The sequence below is a fragment of the Ruditapes philippinarum genome, unplaced genomic scaffold, assembly GCF_026571515.1.
Source record: "Ruditapes philippinarum isolate M1 unplaced genomic scaffold, ASM2657151v2 ctg4175_1_1_1_1, whole genome shotgun sequence".
Classification (NCBI taxonomy): Eukaryota; Metazoa; Mollusca; class Bivalvia; order Venerida; family Veneridae; genus Ruditapes; species Ruditapes philippinarum.
Window position 1 is genome coordinate 44,327 of NW_026853197.1, and position 6,273 is coordinate 50,599.

General features: G+C 34.0%; 1 long non-coding RNA gene across 1 annotated transcript; it reads left to right on the top strand.

The window, feature by feature from the left end:
* The first annotated feature begins 305 nt into the window (after window positions 1-305).
* Window positions 306-5,753, top strand: LOC132736058 (uncharacterized). The gene is made up of 6 exons (XR_009626540.1): window positions 306-1,042; window positions 1,829-2,005; window positions 2,470-2,575; window positions 2,742-2,852; window positions 3,247-3,412; window positions 5,218-5,753. It is a non-coding gene; the product is annotated as an uncharacterized LOC132736058 (long non-coding RNA).
* The last annotated feature ends 520 nt before the right edge of the window (window positions 5,754-6,273 follow it).

Below are 6,273 nucleotides of genomic sequence, written 5' to 3' on the forward strand. Positions count from 1 at the left end.
CCAGAGATTGCCAGAATCTTTCTATCAAAAAAATTATTCGCTGAAAGTTCACCAGAAACTTTTCTATAAAAACAAGTTTGCCAGATAATCGCCACAAACATATCAGTTCTGAAAGTTAATCCAACTTTGTTCAGTAAATAACTATTTTGCCAAGGAATTATATTATTATGCACATATAAAAAAGTCCTTCATGTACCTACCAATAACCACGGATTTAAATGTCAATTAAAGTCCGTGCTATAACCTACCTACCTACCTACCCAACCTTATTTTAATGGGTCGGGAAGTGGAAAAAAACAAATTTTTATTTTTTGCCTAAGAGTTATCAAATTGAAACATCATATGTATCATGGAGGGTATTGTAGTTCACAATAACAGTTAAAAAATTATAAGGTAGAAGACCCATAATGAAATCGGCAATCTTCGACAATTACCGCCATATCTCGCCATTTATCGTAACGAACTTCGTTTGTTTACGTATAAAGTCGGAATTCTAATAATAGCGAATATCCCCGGTCACGTGGTAGTATTCCCCAAGAAAATGACGTAATTTCCGCAGATATCTAACATGGCGTCTTACAGCGTGATACGCTCGGTCGATTCAAAAAAAGTGTAAAAAGATGCAGAAAACTCAAGTATTCCGACTTTATTATAGAACATAACTATAGTGCAGGTAACCAGTATTACGTGTCAACCAAACCAGCTCTACAAGACATCAACTCTTCCTAAATCGGTTGATAATGAGGGTTGGAAAGAGGGAAGAAGAATCGTTGAGTTTGGCGTGTTACGGTCAAACCTAAGATTTTGTAAAAAATGTAGACTTGGACCAGTTGGCTACCATTAACAGCACTGATTAACTTTTGACAACATGTTAGGTGAATTTAAACAGGGAGTGTCTGGTTATTTGTATGTGAAATGTCGAAACACAGAATGCGGTCATGTGAATTGTGTTCCCTATGGAAAAACACACAGACTCTAGTAGATTGAAGACCTGTGAAAGTTGGAATGCCATGGTTCGTTGTCAACACAAAATTAGGAACAGGTAAGTGATTAATGTATTGCATCATAGTTTACATTAAGTACTATATACTGATAATGAATTCATAGATGTAATGTCTCGTACCAAAATGAATATATCGATACATTATGATTTATCAGTGTTTATTTACTTGTCTTCCAATGATGTCAAACATGTAAAATTATGCGGACCAAATTTATGTTTCAGATTTATAAATAATTAATTTATTATACAGAATACATGTATCTTGTTTGTGTTTAGCTGTAAAACACTACTCCTTATTGTGAAAGAAGTGGCTAGCCGTACGGCTAGCCAAAAGTTCTAGCCGTACGTGACTCACATACTCCATATAATTTTGAAAAGTGCCGTACGGCTAGCCAATACAGTGTGTCCTGGCTAGTACTTTTGGCTAGCCGTACGGGCCCGTACGGCTAGCCACTTCCTATTGTGAAATGTTTTATAAACTTCCCTCTGAACTGTTTTAATTTCCCCAAAGTCACTGAGAAATTTGAAAAACAAATGATAAAACGTTGCTAAATTAAATATTGCAACAATGCAATTTTTAGTAAGACATTACAGAATCCTACATGTACATTATATAAAAGACACAGTTTACACTAGGCTGCCAATACACACAGTCACAGTAGTACTAATATTCAACGTACATGAGGCAGCTAAAAATAGCTCTATATTAATTTATGCAATGTGTTATTATCATGGTTATGTAAATTACAATCCATGTGAAGTTTTTTTTTGACAAAATATTTGTATACTTTAATGAAATAATTTGTTTCTTTCATTTTCTTACAGCAATGATTGATAGTGTAGGTGGGCCGGTGAGGGTCAACAATTTGTTGTCAACACTAAATATACCAACAATTGGAAATAAAAACATGAAAAGAAATGGAGAGACGTGTTGGAAATATCATTGAGACAGCACTGGCTTCTATGCCGACATAATCTGCTGCATAAGATCAAGGAAATGGAGTAAGACACATTTACATTTACAATGATATTTTCGAAATAACATGTACTTGAATTGGAAGAATTTCAAAAATTATTTTGTAATTATATGTCTATGCAGCTTATCATGGTATAATCCTATATTGCTGGCACACTCGTGGTTTAGGGAACCAAATAATATTATACAATCCATATATGAGAAAAGAATTTTAAACAATGGCTTTGTTGTTTTTGCATGTTACTCTATATTCATGTACATATTTCTTTTTTCAAAATAACATGAATGTGTAATTGTTTTTTTAAAAAAGTATTTATTTCTACATGACAAACTGGGTCCGCCTGGGCTCCTTGCCATTGGTACTTGTTGCTTGGTCATATGGGGGTTGCGTTCATTGAACGCCGCCTTTCCTTGTTGATCTTGTTTATCATATTTTACCTTCATTGGTTTAAGACTAAAATTCATATTAAATACATGCATTCTTTTTAAGGGATGTGCATCATGAAGAACCAATGGTATCAGAACACAACATCATGGAAGATCTTATTGACAAGATCTCGGAGGATGTCCTTTGCCAGATGTTTGCCAGCACTAAAGTGAGTACTGGTAGTTTGTTTTCTGTATTTTGTTTATTTACGAAAGTAAAGGACTATGCAAAACTGACTGGTGTTGTTTAACTGTTTGTGTTATGTCAGTTGCTTCAATATATGAATATCTCTCCATATACTTTTTGTACATATGTATTTTTTTTTTTTATTCAAGGTCTATTCATCAGTCAAATGCTACAGTTACAAATGACAGTGAATGGTCAGATTTATACAATTGTGATTAACAATCCTCAACAATACATCAAACAAAAATGCCTATTAAACTGTAAGTTGAAATCTATGAGTTTTTTTTATATATATTTATAATCATGGTGTAGCAATTAAATGATAATACTGTGATAATTTTGTAATGCTATTTGGGGTGGTCTTCAATAGAAACAATTTGATGTATCTTCATGTGATGAATAATCGATATGCAGTCCGAAACGGAATTATTTCATAAAAGTGATTACTAAAATTGGTCAGGAAAAAGTCGTGCAGTTAGCATTAATAATAAACAAAACTTATTCTAGTAACTGTATGAACATTGTGTTACATTAATTATAAATATGTTATTGTCAATTCATTGGTGTTCAATCTTCAATATTTGTCAATATTACGTTTAAAGATGAATTTTAAAATACAGAAAATATTTTTGAAATATATTTTTACAATTACAGTTCTCACAGACAGTCAAAGGTTGAAAACAAATCAGAAGTGGTCCACATCTTAAAAAACCTCACAGCAGATTAAGACTTTCCCCGAAATTTCCCTGTAAAACCCGCAGTGGTATGTCCAGTGCAGTAGATACTGCCTGGCACAAAAGAGGATTTGACAGTTTAACATGTAAGTAAAATAAGATTATTTTTATCCCCCCACAATGTGGGAGCATATAGCGTGGCACTTGTCAGTCTGTCCCAAAATCTTGTGAACGCAACTCCTCTTAAACCGGATGGCAGATTTTGCTTAAACTTCCAGGGATTAACAAATTTAATGTGTAGATGGTAGTAAAGGAAGGAATTTTTGCTGCAACTAAATTAAACAGAATAATGGCCCTTTGTTGATTTTTAGTTTTCAACTTGTGGCACATGTAGTCCAAAAACTATTTGACCTAGAGTCATAAGATTGACAGAACATTGGCGTGTGGGGGCATCCGTGTTTTATTGACACATTTCAAGTTTTTCTCAGTCATCATGTCAGTAATGATTTAGAATTTGTCAGAAAAGTATCTGTGTATATTTTAACCACTGTTATTGATGTATAATTGAAAAAGTGAGTTTTGCATACAAGTAAGACTGGTTAGTCAACATTGTTCTTTCAAACAGTGGCATTTAGAAGAAAAATCCTAATGGTTATTTGAATTACCCTGGTTTTAACTTTGAGTTCTGACCTAGCTGTCATGTTCACAGCATGGTTCATTTTTGTGTCGCCTCTATGGAGTAGTTGCAACATATAGGGATCATTTCTCCGTCGTCTTGTCTATCTGTCCGTCCGTCACAAAACTTGTCCGGACTACTCCTCATAAACTACTGGTGCAATTTCATCCAAACTTTACAGGAATGATCAGTACCAAGTCTAGTTGTGCATTTTGTCAGCATTTTCCGGTTCAATGATTTTTGTCAGAGTTATGGCCCTTTAATAATTTTTATTTTTAAAGTTTGTCTTGACTACTTCTCTTATACCACTAATGCAATTTCAATGAAACTTTACAGGGTTGATCTGTAGCTTAAGTCCTTGTGCATATTTCATGGGTTTTCCGGTTGAATGATTTTTGGCCGAGTTATGGCCCTTTGATAAAAAGGTGTTTTTTTCTGTGTGTTGCCAGATACACAAAAGCTTGTCCTGACTACTCCTCATAAACTACTGGTGCAATTTCATCCAAACTTTACAGGAATGATCAGTACCAAGTCTAGTTGTGCATATTGTCAGCATTTTCCGGTTCAATGATTTTTGTCAGAGGTATGGCCCTTTTTTTAAGTTTGTCCGGACTACATCTCTTATACCACAAATGCAATTTCAATGAAACTTTACAGGATTGATCTGTTGCTCAAGTCCTTGCACATATTGCACAGGTTTTCCGGTTGAATGATATTTTGGCAAGTTTGATGAAAAGGTGGTTTTTTTTCTGTGTGTTGCCAGATACATAAAAGCTTGTCCGGACTACTCCTCAAAAACTACTGGTGCAATTTCATCCAAACTTTAAAGGAATGATCAGTACCAAGTCTAGTTGTGCACTGTCTGTCTGTCACAAAACTTGTCCCAACATGAAATTGGCCATCATGAGGCGACACATGTGATCACTGATCGCTCTTGTTTGTTATTTTGGTGTTTTTTTAACATGATACCTTGATTTCTTAACTAAGTTAGATAAATAATATAATTTATGAGCCACTTGTCATTTGTAAATAAATCTAGGTTTTGCAATGCAAATACATGTTCATCCCAACAGATCAAAATCAAGCCAGCAATAAATAATAATTGCCTTTGGTGTTTATTTTCTTCATTTGTAGGTGGGCTTAATACTAATAGATTACTGCCACTTTACTTCAAAGTGGGGTTTTGGGGTATCATTCACCTTCAGTGATAGTTCTAGTTTTATCCAGTATAAACATGGTAACATGGAAATGAAAAATAAACCTTGTTTTTTTCAGTGTACTGCACCAATAAACTAAATATGGAGAGAAGCTTAGTCACCAAAGCAGTCAACACCAAAATACACACAATGGCCAGGGCACTGAAACTTGGAAGAGTGAAAGAGTAAAGTAGTGCGTTTTTAGCTAACAAAGTGACATTGCGAGCTTTTGTCTATCTTTCGTCCGTAAACTTGATCTTTAAACAACATCTCATAAATTGCCAAGCCAATTTCATGCAAACTTACGATATTGTCTAGTCTGTTTTTGTTTTGCTTGCAATCGTTATATGACATGACTAAAGACATTTTGTTTTATTCTTAAGTTATTATGTTTATGTTTGTATAAGACCCAAATATATTGTTAAGATTCATTTTTACAAATTTGAAAGCCATTATTGTTCTAGTCAGTTTTTGTTTTGCTTGCAATCATTATATTACATGGCTAAAGACAATTAGTTTTAATCTTTAATAGTTATGTCTATATTTGTATAAGACCCAAAAATATTGTTAAGATTCATTTTTACAATTTTGAAAGCCATTATTGCTCTAGTTTGTTTTTGTTTTGCTTGCAATTGTTATATGACATGACTAAAGACATTTAGTTTAAATCTTTAGTTATTATGTCTATGAGGGGCGTCCGTGGCCGAGTGGTTAAGGTCATTGACTTCAAACCACTTGCCCCTCACCGCTGTGGGTTGGAATCCCGACAGGGACTTTGGAATCTGTCTTGTGAGGAAGCTATCCAGCTAGCTTAACGTCAGTGGTTCTACTCAGATACCCGTTCGTGCCTGAAATAATGCAAGGAAGGGCACCTGAACGTCACGATATGACCTTTACTGTGTTGATGTGACGTAAAAACCCAAAACAAGCAAACAAAAAATTATGTCTATGAAATTCGTTGTTTGTATAAGACCCAAATATATTGTTGTGATTAATTTTAACAATTTTGAAAGCCATAATTGTTCGTGTCAGATATTGTTTTGCTCACAATCATAATGTTATATGACATATGAGTTTAAATCTGAAGGTATTATGTCCATGAAATATGTTGTTTGTTTAAGACCAAAAATATTTT